This window comes from Phyllobates terribilis, unplaced genomic scaffold (assembly GCF_046119375.1).
Source record: "Phyllobates terribilis strain yellow unplaced genomic scaffold, ASM4611937v1 Scaffold_12__6_contigs__length_324123572, whole genome shotgun sequence".
NCBI classification, from domain to species: domain Eukaryota; kingdom Metazoa; phylum Chordata; class Amphibia; order Anura; family Dendrobatidae; genus Phyllobates; species Phyllobates terribilis.
In genome coordinates, this window is record NW_027362772.1 from 15,213,315 (window position 1) to 15,230,669 (window position 17,355).

Here is a 17,355-nt window from a genome sequence, read left to right on the forward strand (position 1 = left end):
GTCCATACGGGGTTCCCCTTTGTGTGTCCATCCGGGGTTCCCCCCTCGTGTGTCCAGCTGGGTTTCCCCCCTTGTGTGTCCATCCAGCTGGGTTTCCCCCCTTGTGTGTCTGTCCAGCTGGGCTTCCCCCCTTGTGTGTCCGTCCAGCTGGGCTTCCCCCCTTGTGTGTCCGTCCAGCTGGGCTTCCCCCCTTGTGTGTCCGTCCAGCTGGGCTTCCCCCCTTGTGTGTCCGTCCAGCTGGGCTTCCCCCCTTGTGTGTCCGTCCAGCTGGGCTTCCCCCTTGTGTGTCCGTCCAACTGGGCTTCCCCCTTGTGTGTCTGTCCAGCTGGGCTTCCCCCCTTGTGTGTCTGTCCAGCTGGGCTTCCCCCCCTTGTGTGTCTGTCCAGCTGGGCTTCCCCCCTTGTGTGTCTGTCCAGCTGGGCTTCCCCCCTTGTGTGTCTGTCCAGCTGGGCTTCCCCCCTTGTGTGTCTGTCCAGCTGGGCTTCCCTCCTTGTGTGTCTGTCCAGCTGGGCTTCCCCCCTTGTGTGTCTGTCCAGCTGGGCTTCCCCCCTTGTGTGTCTGTCCAGCTGGGCTTCCCCCCTTGTGTGTCTGTCCAGCTGGGCTTCCCCCCTTGTGTGTCTGTCCAGCTGGGCTTCCCCCTTGTGTGTCTGTCCAGCTGGGCTTCCCCCCTTGTGTGTCCGTCCAGCTGGGCTTCCCACCTTGTGTGTCTGTCCAGCTGGGCTTCCCCACCTTGTGTGTCTGTCCACTGTCCAGCTGGGATTCCCCCCTTGTGTGTCCAGCCAGGGGCCCAGACCATTACATGCACACACACACACATACACCTCTTACCTTCCTGCGATCCCGTGCGGCGTCCTCCTTCTCCTGAGTTGCGCGCCTCCTTCACAGCAGGCGCATGATGATGACGTCATAAGCCGGCCGGCGAAGGGAGATGCGCAGCTTCAGCTGCTTCACAGGTACGTGCGCCGCGGTGGTTCAGGTAATGAACGCCGCGTGCGCTCGTCCCCGCATACACTGTGCCTGCGCTTTTAAAGGGCCCGTGCCGCTTAAAACCGCAGGATTTTTTTTTTGCTCTCTTCTCCCCCTCTCCTCTTCAGCAGGGGGCGGGGCCCACCGGGAAAATTCCCGGTATCCCGCCAGCCCAGACCGACCCTGGTTACAGAGACCCCCCGGATGGGAAGAGGCTTTTGGAGGCTCAATTCGTCTCTCTTGGAAGAAGCGGAGATAAGACAGTCCTTGGAGGATTTTCTTCAGCGCCAGGTACCCTTACTGGATCTTTGTAGTAGTAAGTCAGAGTCGTGGGAGATGTTCTAGAAAATGGTGGCGAGATTCTTCCGCCAGCTCTCGAGCCTCAGGAGCCTGGACAGGTATCGCCTGTATCAGGGGCTGAGGAGGAAACTCGAGCATCTTGTCTCAACTGGAGGTAGCCGCAAGGAGATCTCCAGAGTGAAATCTTTGCTAATGAGGTGTCAGTATGATAGACACGCATCTTTGGTTTTTGAGAGGGATTACGGGAAGTACCGCTCGCCCGACCCTTACAGAAACTGCAAGATGTCAGTGAATAGTAAAGTTGTTACAGGACTGGTTGACACTGCGGGGTCCCTGAAAAGATCCAAATCAGGGATCCTGGAGGTCGTCAGATCCTTCTACTCGCACCTCTTGGGGAAGAGGGATCTGGATTGGGATGAGATGTCGGCTTTTCTGGCAGAAGCCGTCCCCGAACCAGGGGTAGACCCCTCTCTTGGCATTTTGACAGAGATGATCAGGGAAGAGGAAGTTAAGTTGGCGATTGAAGGGCTTGCCCTAAAGAAATCTCCCGGTCCAGATGGCTTAACATCTGAATTCTATAAGACCTTTAAGGACGCCTTGGTTCCCCTCTTGACTGAGGTATTCAATGAGTGTCTTTCCTCGGGCACTCTGCCAAAGTCAATGAGGAGGTCTGATCATGTCCTGATCATCTTGTCAAAGGGTAAGGACCCATCTTGCATTGAGAACTGGCGTCCCATAGCGCTTCTCAATGCAGACAGGAAGGTTTTGGCAAAGGTGCTGTTTAATCGGCTGGTGAAATTTGCACCCCAGCTCCTTTCGGGGGCCCAGCATTGCTCTGTTCCGGGCCGCAGTACAATTAGTGCTGTACTCTGTGTCCGAGAGGCGGTGGAGCAGGGTAGGGCTGGCCACTGGAAGGGGTACATGCTGTCATTGGACCAGGCAAAAGCATTTGATCGGGTTAATCATGAGTACCTCTGGTCTGTCCTTCTGAGGTATGGCCTGCCGGGGGGGTTCGTTGATTGGCTTAAGACCTTGTACGCTGGGGCAGAGAGTTTCCCGCTTGTGAACGGTTGGATTGGCAGCTCTTTTGAGGTTGGGTGTGGTGTTCGCCAGGGTTGTCCCTTGAGCCCGCTACTGTACGTGTTTGCGATTGACCCACTTCTTAGTAGGGTGGAGCGTGGACCGTTGGCTGGGATCGGGATGGACCGGGCAGCACCGGAAGCCACTCTGAGAGTGGTGGCGTATGCCGATGACGTCACCGTTTTTGTTTCCTCTGATGGGGAGGCAGAATGGCTGATGTCAGAGGTAAATCGCTACTCGGAGGCATCCGGGTCTAAGATCAACCGGGATAAGTGTGAGAGTCTCTGGCTGGGAGGCGGAGATGCTGGTTTTGATCTCTCGGACACCCTTCCAGAACCCAAAGACTCTGCAAAAGTTCTTGGCATCGAATTTGGCCAGGGGGATTACCCCAAACAAAATTGGGACAGCAGGCTAGAGATCGCCACTCAGAAGGTGAACCAATGGAAGGGTTGGTCTTTGACCCTAAGGGAAAGGGTAAACCTGATCAAAACTTACCTGCTCCCTTTGCTGATCTATCTGGGCAGTGTGTGCATCTTGCCAGAGCCTCTCTGGACTCGGGTCTACAGTTTGTTCTTTCAACTGTTATGGGGGAATAGACTGAACCTGGTCAAGAGGGAGGTTACTTACCGTACGAGGAGACTAGGAGGGTTGGGTATGGTCAACCCTGTGGTGTTCCTTGTGAATACCTTCATTAAGATCAATATTGCAAACCTCTGGAAAGAGAGGGCTCCTCCGTGGGTATTCTCCTGTAAGGGATGGTTTCAGCCTTTCTTCCAGGAATGGGAGACAGGAGGGCAAGTGAAGGATCTCCGCACACCGCATGGACATCTTCCGGCTTACGCTACCATGGTTCTGAAGGTAATTCGCCGGTGGGGTCTGGGAATGTGGGAGGTCAGGACTCTGTCAAGGAAGCTCCTTGACAAAAGGGTTCTGTTGACCCATTTTCAGAGGCCTCTGGCTCTCAGGGATTGCGCAAGTCGGGATCTTGGGGTGGGTCTGCATGTTTTGAATTCTATCAGGATCCCCTCGAAAGTTTGGGACTTGGCTTGGCGCTGCTTCCATGGGAAACTGTGTGTGAGGGACAATCTGAAGTGTAGGAGCTCTGAGGACAGGAACTGTCCTCGGGAACATTGTGATACCATGCTTGAAAGCATGGACCACTTCCTGCTTCGTTGCCCCTTTAACACAGAGGTGTACAACAGGGTGGGCGCCTCCATTGGCTGGCCCCGGCTGTCTCTCTTATGCGGAATGGGCCTATGGAGCATTCGGGGACCTGGGTGGTCGGGACCGCTGCACCTTATTTCTAGTTAGCGCAGTGGTTAGGTATCACACGTGGAACGCACGGTGCTTAGTATCGACGCAGCGGAAAATCCTCCCAGTGGACGATGTGTTTAGGACCATACTCGGTGACCTGGTGAAGGTGCGTTCTCTGGAGTATGAGAGACTGGGTACACGGAGGGCCGCTCTCCTCTGGAGGGGCTTTTCTTTTAGTGTGCCCTAGTCTGGTCATCTCCTCTCCTGGTGGTGGGCTGCTGCTGACACCATAGATTTTTGTTTTATTGATCAGTAGACAGTGATGTAGGGCTGCAGGCGCCGAACTTGGGCTTTGTCAGTTGTGGTTATTCTATTGTTTGTTTCTGTATATATTGTGTATATGGGTTTGGGTGTAGGTGTTAGGTTGGGTGGAGGGAAAAGGGGGGAGGTGGGTTCATCTTGTGGGACACTGGTTATTTGGGTGAAAAACTGGCACTGCCTGATCTGGCCTATGGACGTTGGACATGGACTGAGGCATGAGGCGCAGGACCAGCTCTCAGGTCAGTGCCGGGGAGGGACTGGTGGGCTCGAGTGTGGGGGGTTTTGTTTTGTCTTGTATATATTTGTATAGTTAGCATTTATTTTATTTATTTAAAAGAAAAAAAAAAAAAAAAGAATGTATATATTAGTTTGTATATAATTTGTCGGTTATTGTTTATTATATTGTTATTATTTGTTTGGTAACCGGACCAGATGTCACAGTGTAGATAGTTATTATTGTGTATATATGTATAATATGTGTGTGAGGAGAGAGGGAGCGGCTGGACCAGATCATTACATTGTTTATTTTCTGGTTATTAATTTTGTTATGTTTCTGTTATTATTATTGTTATGTTTTTCATTTTTATAATAAAAGATCTACAGGATGTAACTCAGGATCAGTAATGTAATGTATGTACACAGTGACTGCACCAGCAGAGTAGTGAGTGCAGCTCTGGAGTATAATACAGGATGTAACTCAGGATCAGTAATGTAATGTATGTACACAGTGACTGCACCAGCAGAGTAGTGAGTGCAGCTCTGGGGTATAATACAGGAGGTAACTCAGGATCAGTAATGTAATATATGTACACAGTGACTGCACCAGCAGAATAGTGAGTGCAGCTCTGGAGTATAATACAGGAGGTAACTCAGGATCAGTAATGTAATGTATGTACACAGTGACTGCACCAGCAGAATAGTGAGTGCAGCTCTGGAGTATAATACAGGATGTAACTCAGGATCAGTAATGTAATGTATGTACACAGTGACTGCACCAGCAGAATAGTGAGCACAGCTCTGGGGTATAATACAGGATGTAACTCAGGATCAGTAATGTAATGTATGTACACAGTGACTGCACCAGCAGAATAGTGAGTGCAGCTCTGGAGTATAATACAGGAGGTAACTCAGGATCAGTAATGTAATGTATGTACACAGTGACTGCACCAGCAGAATAGTGAGTGCAGCTCTGGAGTATAATACAGGATGTAACTCAGGATCAGTAATGTAATGTGTGTACACAGTGACTGCACCAGCAGAATAGTGAGTGCAGCTCTGGAGTATAATACAGGATGTAACTCAGGATCAGTAATGTAATGTATGTACACAGTGACTGCACCAGCAGAATAGTGAGTGTAGCTCTGGAGCATAGTACAGGATGTAACTCAGGATCAGTAATGTAATGTATGTGCACAGTGACAGCACCAGCAGAATAGTGAGTGCAGCTCTGGAGTATAATACAGGATGTAACTCAGGATCAGTAATGTAATGTATGTACACAGTGACTGCACCAGCAGAATAGTGAGTGTAGCTCTGGAGCATAGTACAGGATGTAACTCAGGATCAGTAATGTAATGTATGTGCACAGTGACAGCACCAGCAGAATAGTGAGTGCAGCTCTGGAGCATAGTACAGGATGTAACTCGGGATCAGTAATGTAATGTATGTACACAGTGACTGCACCAGCAGAATAGTGAGTGCAGCTCTGGAGTATAATACAGGATGTAACTCAGGGTCAGTAATGTAATGTATGTACACAGTGACTGCACCAGCAGAATAGTGAGTGCAGCTCTGGAGTATAATACAGGATGTAACTCAGGATCAGCAATGTAATGTATGTACACAGTGACTGCACCTGCAGAATAGTGAGTGCAGCTCTGGAGTATAATACAGGGGGTAACTCAGGATCAGTAATGTAATGTATGTACACAGTGACTGCACCAGCAGAATAGTGAGTGCAGCTCTGGAGTATAATGCAGGAGGTAACTCAGGATCAGTAATGTAATGTATGCACAGTGACTGCACCAGCAGAATAGTGAGTGCAGCTCTGGAGTATAATACAGGATGTAAATCAGGATCAGTAATGTAATGTATGTACACAGTGACTGCACCAGCAGAATAGTGACTGCAGCTCTGGAGAATAATACAGGATGTAAATCAGGATCAGTAATGTAATGTATGTGCACAGTGACTGCACCAGCAGAATAGTGAGTGCAGCTCTGGAGTATAATACAGAATGTAACTCAGGATCAGTAATGTAATGTATGTGCACAGTGACTGCACCAGCAGAATAGTGAGTGCAGCTCTGGAGAATAATACAGGCGGTAACTCAGGATCAGTAATGTAATGTATGTACACAGTGACTGCACCAGCAGAATAGTGAGTGCAGCTCTGGAGTATAATACAGGATGTAACTCAGGATCAGTAATGTAATGTATGTACACAGTGACTGCCCCAGCAGAATAGTGAGTGCAGATCTGGAGTATAATACAAGATATAACTCAGGATCAGTAATGTAATATATGTACACAGTGACTGCACTAGCAGAATAGTGAGTACAGCTCTGGAGTATAATACAGAATGTAACTCAGGATCCGTAATGTAATGTATGTACACAGTGACTGCACCAGCAGAATAGTGAGTGCAGCTCTGGAGTATAATACAGGATGTAACTCAGGATCAGTAATGTAATGTATGTACACAGTGACTGCACCAGCAGAATAGTGAGTGCAGCTCTGGAGTATAATACAGGAGGTAACTCAGGATCAGTAATGTAATGTATGTACACAGTGACTGCACCAGCAGAATAGTGAGTGCAGCTCTGGAGTATAATACAGGATGTAACTCAGGATCAGTAATGTAATGTATGTGCACAGTGACTGCACCAGCAGAATAATGAGTGCAGCTCTGGAGTATAATACAGGAGGTAACTCAGGATCAGCAATGTAATGAATGTACACAGTGACTGCACCAGCAGAATAGTGAGTGCAGCTCTGGAGTATAATACAAGCTGTAGCAGCAGATATGACATGGAGTAATATTCAGCTCCTATCACCTTTATGTTGACTAATCCTGAATTCTTCATAAATAATATTCAATTCCTTGAGACAATAAACCCTCCAGAGATATTAATCCGGTGGGTGCACATCTTCTCCTCCCGGCTACAATCGCTCTGTCATAATCATATATTTATAGTCTTTGCTTTCCACCGGTATCAGGAGAAACATAAATATTTTGGTCCAGAGATGCTTTGTCCATCATCTTTTGAGATGAGAATCTTCCCTTAAGTGGAAAGTAATAACTATTTTAAGAAGGAGAATTTATATTTATACTTGATGTCATTGTTTTCTCCATAGTTCAAATAAACAAATCATCAAAAAGGAAATGTATTGAAGCCTCTCCTGTGTGATACTGTCTGCTGAGCCGTGTATCTAATCCTCTCCTGTGTGATACTGTCTGCTGAGCTGTGTATCTAATCCTATCCTGTGTGATATCGTCTGCTGAGCTGTGTATCTAATCCTATCCTGTGTGATACTGTCTGGTGAGCCGTGTATCTAATCCTATCCTGTGTGATACTGTCTGGTGAGCCGTGTATCTAATCCTATCCTGTATGATACTGTCTGCTGAGCCGTGTATCTAATCCTCTCCTGTGTGATACTGTCTGCTGAGCCGTGTATCTAATCCAATCCTGTGTGATACTGTCTGCTGAGCAGTGTATCTAATCCTATCCTGTGTGATACTGTCTGCTGAGCAGTGTATCTAATCCTATCCTGTGTGATATCGTCTGCTGAGCTGTGTATCTAATCCTATCCTGTGTGATACTGTCTGGTGAGCCTTGTATCTAATCCTATCCTGTGTGATACTGTCTGCTGAGCAGTGTATCTAATCCTATCCTGTGTGATATCGTCTGCTGAGCTGTGTATCTAATCCTATCCTGTGTGATACTGTCTGGTGAGCTGTGTATCTAATCCTCTCCTGTGTGATACTGTCTGCTGAGCCGTGTATCTAATCATATCATGTGTGATACTGTCTGCTGAGCCGTGTATCTAATCCTATCCTGTGTGATACTGTCTGCTGAGCCGTGTATCTAATCCAATCCTGTGTGATACTGTCTGCTGAGCCGTGTATCTAATCCTATCCTGTGTGATACTGTCTGCTGAGCAGTGTATCTAATCCCATCCTGTGTGATACTGTCTGCTGAGCAGTGTATCTAATCCTATCCTGTGTGATACTGTCTGCTGAGCAGTGTATCTAATCCTATCCTGTGTGATACTGTCTGCTGAGCCGTGTATCTAATCATATCATGTGTGATACTGTCTGCTGAGCCGTGTATCTAATCCTCTCCTGTGTGATACTGTCTGCTGAGCTGTGTATCTAATCCTCTCCTGTGTGATACTGTCTGCTGAGCCGTGTATCTAATCCTATCCTGTGTGATACTGTCTGCTGAGCCGTGTATCTAATCCTATCCTGTGTGATACTGTCTGCTGAGCCGTGTATCTAATCCTATCCTGTGTGATACTGTCTGATGAGCCGTGTATCTAATCCTCTCCTGTGTGATACTGTCTGCTGAGCTGTATATCTAATCCTATCCTGTGTGATACTGTCTGCTGAGCCGTGTATCTAATCCTCTCCTGTGTGATACTGTCTGCTGAGCTGTATATCTAATCCTCTCCTGTGTGATACTGTCTGCTGAGCTGTGTATCTAATCCTCTCCTGTGTGATCCTGTCTGCTGAGCTGTGTATCTAATCCTCTCCTGTGTGATCCTGTCTGCTGAGCCGTGTATCTAATCCTATCCTGTGTGATACTGTCTGCTGAGCCGTGTATCTAATCCTCTCTTGTGTGATACTGTCTGCTGAGCCGTGTATCTAATCCTATCCTGTGTGATACTGTCAGCTGAGCCGTGTATCTAATCCTATCCTGTGTGATACTGTCTGCTGAGCTGTATATCTAATCCTCTCCTGTGTGATACTGTCTCCTGAGCCGTGTATCTAATCCTATCCTGTGTGATACTGTCTGCTGAGCCGTGTATCTAATCCTCTCCTGTGTGATACTGTCTGCTGAGCCGTGTATCTAATCCTCTCCTGTGTGATATTGTCTTCTGAGCCGTGTATCTAATCCTATCCTGTGTGATACCATCTTCTGAGCCGTGTATCTAATCCTATCCTGTGTGATACTGTCTGCTGAGCTGTGTATCTAATCCTCTCCTGTGTGATACTGTCTGCTGAGCCTTGTATCTAATCCTTTACTGTGATACTGCCATCTATGTTGTTGTATCTAAGCCCATCATGTGTGATACTGTCTGCTGAGCCGTGTATCTAATCCTCTCCTGTGTGATACTGTCTGATGAGCCGTGTATCTAATCCTCTCCTGTGTGATACTGTCTGCTGTGTGTTAAAGGGACAACAAAGCAGGAAGTGGTCCATGCTTTCAAGCATGGTACCACAATGCTCCCGAGGACAGTTCCTGTCCTCAGAGCTCCTACACTTCAGATTGTCCCTCACACACAGTTTCCCATGGAAGCAGCGCCAAGCCAAGTCCCAAACCTTCGAGGGGATCCTGATAGAATTCAAAAGATGCAGACCCACCCCAAGATCCCGACTTGGGCAATCCCTGAGCGCCAGAGGCCTCTGAAAATGGGTCAACAGAACCCTTTTGTCAAGGAGCTTCCTTGGCAGAGTCCTGACCTCCCACATTCCCAGACCCCACCGGCGAATTACCTTCAGAACCACGGTAGCGTAAGCCGGGAGATGTCCATGCGGTGTGCGGAGATCCTTCACTTGCCCTCCTGTCTCCCATTCCTGGAAGAAAGGCTGAAACCATCCCTTACAGGAGAATACCCACGGAGGAGCCCTCTCTTTCCAGAGGTTTGCAATATTGATCTTAATGAAGGTATTCACAAGGAATACCACAGGGTTGACCATACCCAACCCTCCTAGTCTCCTCGTACGGTAAGTAACCTCCCTCTTGACCAGGTTCAGTCTATTCCCCCATAACAGTTGGAAGAACAAACTGTAGACCCGAGTCCAGAGAGGCTCTGGCAAGATGCACACACTGCCCAGATAGATCAGCAAATGGAGCAGGTAAGTTTTGATCAGGTTTACCCTTTCCCTTAGGGTCAAAGACCAACCCTTCCATTGGTTCACCTTCTGAGTGGCGATCTCTAGCCTGCTGTCCCAATTTTGTTTGGGGTAATCCCCCTGGCCAAATTCGATGCTAAGAACTTTTGCAGAGACTTTGGGTTCTGGAAGGGTGTCCGGGAGATCAAAACCAGGATCTCCTCCTCCCAGCCAGAGACTCTCACACTTATCCCGGTTGATCTTGGACCCGGATGCCTCCGAGTAGCGATTTACCTCTGACATCAGCCATTCTGCCTTCCCATCAGAGGAAACAAAAACGGTGACGTCATCGGCATACGCCACCACTCTCAGAGTGGCTTCCGGTGCTGCCCGGTCCATCCCGATCCCAGCTAACGGTCCACGCTCCACCCTCCTAAGAAGTGGGTCAATCGAAAACGCGTGCAGTAGCGGGCTCAAGGGACAACCCTAGCGAACACCACACCCAACCTCAAGAGAGCTGCCAATCCAACCGTTCACAAGCGGGAAACTCTGCCCCAGCGTACAAGGTCTTAAGCCAATCAACAAAGCCCCCCGGCAGGCCGTACCTCAGAAGGACAGACCAGAGGTACTCATGATTAACCCGATCAAACGCTTTTGCCTGGTCCAATGACAGCATGTACCCCTTCCAGTGGCCAGCCCTACCCTGCTCCACCGCCTCTCGGACACAGAGTACAGCACTAATTGTACTGCGGCCTGGAACAGAGCAATGCTGGGCCCCCGAAAGGAGCTGGGGTGCAAATTTCACCAGCCGATTAAACAGCACCTTTGCCAAAACCTTCCTGTCTGCATTGAGAAGCGCTATGGGACGCCAATTCTCAATGCAAGATGGGTCCTTACCCTTTGACAAGATGATCAGGGCAGACCTCCTCATTGACTTTGGCAGAGTGCCCGAGGAAAGACACTTATTGAATACCTCAGTCAAGAGGGGAACCAAGGCGTCCTTAAAGGTCTTATAGAATTACTGTGATACTGCCATCTATGTTGTTGTATCTAAGCCCATCATGTGTGATACTGTCTGCTGAGCCGTGTATCTAATCCTCTCCTGTGTGATACTGTCTGATGAGCCGTGTATCTAATCCTCTCCTGTGTGATACTGTCTGCTGAGCCGTGTATCTAATCCTCTCCTGTGTGATACTGACTGCTGAGCCGTGTATCTAATCCTCTCCTGTGTGATACTGTCTGCTGAGCCGTGTATCTAATCCTCTCCTGTGTGATACTGACTGCTGAGCCGTGTATCTAATCCTCTCCTGTGTGATACTGTCTGCTGAGCCGTGTATCTAATCCTATCCTGTGTGATACTGTCTGCTGAGCTGTGTATCTAATCCTCTCCTGTGTGATACTGTCTGCTGAGCTGTGTATCTAATCCTATCCTGTGGATACTGTCTGCTGAGCTGTGTATCTAATCCTCTCCTGTGTGATACTGTCTGCTGAGCCGTGTATCTAATCCTCTCCTGTGTGATACTGTCTGTTGAGCTGTGTATCTAATCCTCTCCTGTGTGATACTGTCTACTGAGCCGTGTATCTAATCCTCTCCTGTGTGATACTGTCTGTTGAGCCGTGTATCTAATCCTATCCTGTGGATACTGTCTGCTGAGCTGTGTATCTAATCCTCTCCTGTGTGATACTGTCTGCTGAGCCGTGTATCTAATCCTCTCCTGTGTGATACTGTCTGGTGAGCCGTGTATCTAATCCTATCCTGTGTGATACTGTCTGCTGAGCTGTGTATCTAATCCTCTCCTGTGTGATACTGTCTGCTGAGCCGAGTATCTAATCCTATCCTGTGTGATACTGTCTGCTGAGCCGTGTATCTAATCCTATCCTGTGTGATACTGTCTGCTGAGCCGTGTATCTAATCCTCTCCTGTGTGATACTGTCTGCTGTGTGTTAAAGGGACAACGAAGCAGGAAGTGGTCCATGCTTTCAAGCATGGTACCACAATGCTCCCGAGGACAGTTCCTGTCCTCAGAGCTCCTACACTTCAGATTGTCCCTCACACACAGTTTCCCATGGAAGCAGCGCCAAGCCAAGTCCCAAACCTTCGAGGGGATCCTGATAGAATTCAAAAGATGCAGACCCACCCCAAGATCCCGACTTGGGCAATCCCTGAGCGCCAGAGGCCTCTGAAAATGGGTCAACAGAACCCTTTTGTCAAGGAGCTTCCTTGGCAGAGTCCTGACCTCCCACATTCCCAGACCCCACCGGCGAATTACCTTCAGAACCACGGTAGCGTAAGCCGGGAGATGTCCATGCGGTGTGCGGAGTTCCTTCACTTGCCCTCCTGTCTCCCATTCCTGGAAGAAAGGCTGAAACCATCCCTTACAGGAGAATACCCACGGAGGAGCCCTTTCTTTCCAGAGGTTTGCAATATTGATCTTAATGAAGGTATTCACAAGGAATACCACAGGGTTGACCATACCCAACCCTCCTAGTCTCCTCGTACGGTAAGTAACCTCCCTCTTGACCAGGTTCAGTCTATTCCCCCATAACAGTTGGAAGAACAAACTGTAGACCCGAGTCCAGAGAGGCTCTGGCAAGATGCACACACTGCCCAGATAGATCAGCAAAGGGAGCAGGTAAGTTTTGATCAGGTTTACCCTTTCCCTTAGGGTCAAAGACCAACCCTTCCATTGGTTCACCTTCTGAGTGGCGATCTCTAGCCTGCTGTCCCAATTTTGTTTGGGGTAATCCCCCTGGCCAAATTCGATGCCAAGAACTTTTGCAGAGACTTTGGGTTCTGGAAAGGTGTCCGGGAGATCAAAACCAGGATCTCCTCCTCCCAGCCAGAGACTCTCACACTTATCCCGGTTGATCTTAGACCCGGATGCCTCCGAGTAGCGATTTACCTCTGACATCAGCCATTCTGCCTCCCCATCAGAGGAAACAAAAACGGTGACGTCATCGGCATACGCCACCACTCTCAGAGTGGCTTCCGGTGCTGCCCGGTCCATCCCGATCCCAGCTAACGGTCCACGCTCCACCCTCCTAAGAAGTGGGTCAATCGCAAACGCGTACAGTAGCGGGCTCAAAGGACAACCCTGGCGAACACCACACCCAACCTCAAAAGAGCTGCCAATCCAACCGTTCACAAGCGGGAAACTCTCTGCCCCAGTGTACAAGGTCTTAAGCCAATCAACGAACCCCCCCCGGCAGGCCATACCTCAGAAGGACAGACCAGAGGTACTCATGATTAACCCGATCAAACGCTTTTGCCTGGTCCAATGACAGCATGTACCCCTTCCAGTGGCCAGCCCTACCCTGCTCCACCGCCTCTCGGACACAGAGTACAGCACTAATTGTACTGCGGCCCGGAACAGAGCAATGCTGGGCCCCCCAAAGGAGCTGGGGTGCAAATTTCACCAGCCGATTAAACAGCACCTTTGCCAAAACCTTCCTGTCTGCATTGAGAAGCGCTATGGGACGCCAATTCTCAATGCAAGATGGGTCCTTACCCTTTGACGAGATGATCAGGGCAGACCTCCTCATTGACTTTGGCAGAGTGCCCGAGGAAAGACACTCATTGAACACCTCAGTCAAGAGGGGAACCAAGGCGTCCTTAAAGGTCTTATAGAATTACTGTGATACTGCCATCTATGTTGTTGTATCTAAGCCCATCATGTGTGATACTGTCTGCTGAGCCGTGTATCTAATCCTCTCCTGTGTGATACTGTCTGATGAGCCGTGTATCTAATCCTCTCCTGTGTGATATTGTCTGCTGAGCCGTGTATCTAATCCTATCCTGTGTGATACTGTCTGCTGAGCCGTGTATCTAATCCTATCCTGTGTGATACCGTCTTCTGAGCCGTGTATCTAATCCTGTCCTGTGTGATACTGTCTGCTGAGCCGTGTATCTAATCCTATCCTGTGGATACTGTCTGCTGAGCTGTGTATCTAATCCTCTCCTGTGTGATACTGTCTGCTGAGCCGTGTATCTAATCCTCTCCTGTGTGATACTGTCTGCTGAGCCGTGTATCTAATCCTCTCCTGTGTGACACTGTCTGCTGAGCTGTGTATCTAATCCTCTCCTGTGTGATACTGTCTGCTGAGCCGTGTATCTAATCCTCTCCTGTGTGATACTGTCTGCTGAGCCGTGTATCTAATCCTCTCCTGTGTGACACTGTCTGCTGAGCCGTGTATCTAATCCTCTCCTGTGTGATACTGTCTGCTGAGCTGTGTATCTAATCCTCTCCTGTGTGATACTGTCTGCTGAGCTGTGTATCTAATCCTATCCTGTGTGATACTGTCTGCTGAGCCGTGTATTTAATCCTCTCCTGTGTGATACTGTCTGCTGAGCTGTTTATCTAATCCTATCCTGTGGATACTGTCTGCTGAGCCGTGTATCTAATCCTATCCTGTGGATACTGTCTGCTGAGCTGTGTATCTAATCCTCTCCTGTGTGATACTGTCTGCTGAGCCGTGTATCTAATCCTCTCCTGTGTGATACTGTCTGCTGAGCCGTGTATCTAATCCTCTCCTGTGTGACACTGTCTGCTGAGCTGTGTATCTAATCCTCTCCTGTGTGATACAGTCTGCTGAGCCGTGTATCTAATCCTCTCCTGTGTGATGCCGTCTGCTGAGCCGTGTATCTAATCCTCTCCTGTGTGATACTGTCTGCTGAGCCTTGTATCTAATCCTCTCCTGTGTGATACTGTCTGCTGAGCCGTGTATCTAATACTCTCCTGTGTGATACTGTATGCGGAGCCGCGTATCTAATCCTCTCCTGTGTGATACTGTTCTGAGCCGTGTATCTAATCCTCTCTTGTGTGATACTGTCTTCTGAGCCGTGTATCTAATCCTATCCTGTGTGATACTGTCTGCTGAGCCGTGTATCTAATCCTCTCCTGTGTGATATTGTCTGCTGAGCCGTGTATCTAATCCTATCCTGTGTGATACTGTCTGCTGAGCCGCGTATCTAATCCTATCCTGTGTGATACCGTCTTCTGAGCCGTGTATCTAATCCTATCCTGTGTGATACCGTCTTCTGAGCCGTATATCTAATCCTATCCTGTGTGATACTGTCTGCTGAGCCGTGTATCTAATCCTATACTGTGTGATACTGTCTGCTGAGCCGTGTATCTAATCCTCTCCTGTGTGATACTCTCTGCTGAGCTGTGTATCTAATCCTCTCCTGTGTGATACTCTCTGCTGAGCTGTGTATCTACTCCTATACTGTGTGATACTGTCTGCTGAGCCGTGTATCTAATCCTCTCCTGTGTGATACTCTCTGCTGAGCTGTGTATCTAATCCTTTACTGTGATACTGCCATCTATGTTGTTGTATCTAAGCCCATCATGTGTGATACTGTCTGCTGAGCCGTGTATCTAATCCTCTCCTGTGTGATACTGTCTGATGAGCCGTGTATCTAATCCTCTCCTGTGTGATACTGTCTGCTGAGCCGTGTATCTAATCCTCTCCTGTGTGATACTGACTGCTGAGCCGTGTATCTAATCCTCTCCTGTGTGATACTGTATGCTGAGCCGTGTATCTAATCCTCTCCTGTGTGATACTGACTGCTGAGCCGTGTATCTAATCCTATCCTGTGTGATATTGTCTGCTGAGCTGTGTATCTAATCCTCTCCTGTGTGATACTGTCTGCTGAGCCGTGTATCTAATCCTATCCTGTGTGATACTGTCTGCTGAGCTGTGTATCTAATCCTCTCCTGTGTGATACTGTCTGCTGAGCTGTGTATCTAATCCTATCCTGTGGATACTGTCTGCTGAGCTGTGTATATAATCCTCTCCTGTGTGATACTGTCTGCTGAGCCGTGTATCTAATCCTCTCCTGTGTGATACTGTCTGCTGAGCCGTGTATCTAATCCTCTCCTGTGTGATACTGTCTGCTGAGCCATGTATCTAATCCTCTCCTGTGTGATACTGTCTGTTGAACTGTGTATCTAATCCTCTCCTGTGTGATACTGTCTGCTGAGCCGTGTATCTAATCCTCTCCTGTGTGATACTGTCTGCTGAGCCATGTATCTAATCCTCTCCTGTGTGATACTGTCTGTTGAGCTGTGTATCTAATCCTCTCCTGTGTGATACTGTCTGCTGAGCCATGTATCTAATCCTATCCTGTGTGATACTGTCTGCTGAGCCGTGTATCTAATCCTATACTGAGTGATACTGTCTGCTGAACTGTGTATCTAATCCTCTCCTGTGTGATACTGTCTGCTGAGCCGTGTATCTAATCCTCTCCTGTGTGATACTGTCTGCTGAGCCGTGTATCTAATCCTATACTGAGTGATACTGTCTGCTGAGCTGTGTATCTAATCCTCTCCTGTGTGATACTGTCTGCTGAGCCGTGTATCTAATCCTATCCTGTGTGATACTGTCTGCTGAGCCGTGTATCTAATCCTCTCCTGTGTGATACTGTCTGCTGAGCTGTGTATCTAATCCTCTCCTGTGTGATACTGTCTGCTGAGCCGTGTATCTAATCCTATCCTGTGTGATACTGTCTGCTGAGCCGTGTATCTAATCCTCTCCTGTGTGATACTGTCTGCTGAGCCGTGTATCTAATCCTATCCTGAGTGATACTGTCTGCTGAGCCGTGTATCTAATCCGATCCTGTGTGATACTGTCTGCTGAGCTGTGTATCTAATCCCATCCTGTGTGATACTGTCTGCTGAGCCCTGTATCTAATCCTATCCTGTGTGATACTGTCTGCTGAGCCGTGTATCTAATCCTATCCTGTGTGATACTGTCTGCCGAGCTGTGTATCTAATCCTCTCCTGTGTGATACTGTCTGCTGAGCTGTGTATCTAATCCTATCCTGTGTGATACTGTCTGCTGAGCTGTGTATCTAATCCTATCCTGAGTGATAATGTCTGCTGAGCCGTGTATCTAATCCTTTACTGTGATACTGCTATCTATGTTGTTGTATCTAAGCCCATCATGTGTGATACTGTTTGCCGCCATGCTGTGCGCGGTGGTCCAGGAGGGCCGGCTCGGGATTGTAGCCTCTGACTTGCCAGGACTCGGCTCCCTGACCTTCTCCTGTAGATGCTGGAGTGGCCATTAGCGTCACATGATTTGCTCCATGGGTGCAGCGGCTTCCGGACCCGGCGCTGTATCAACAAGCGCTTATCAGTGTTGATGACTGAAAGATCAAGTGAGAGGAGCGATGTCAGGAAACCCCAGACAAAAGCAATTAGGAGGCAAAGCCAACACTGCGCCCCCAGAGCCATTATCTGCCCCCCGCCGCCAGCATCAAAGGCAATAAGAAGCGTCCGGACACGGAACAATGTCATCACCGGGCGGAACATGGCAGCTACTGTCTACACGGCTGAGAGAATGCTATAACCTGGGCATCTCCTGTATATAATT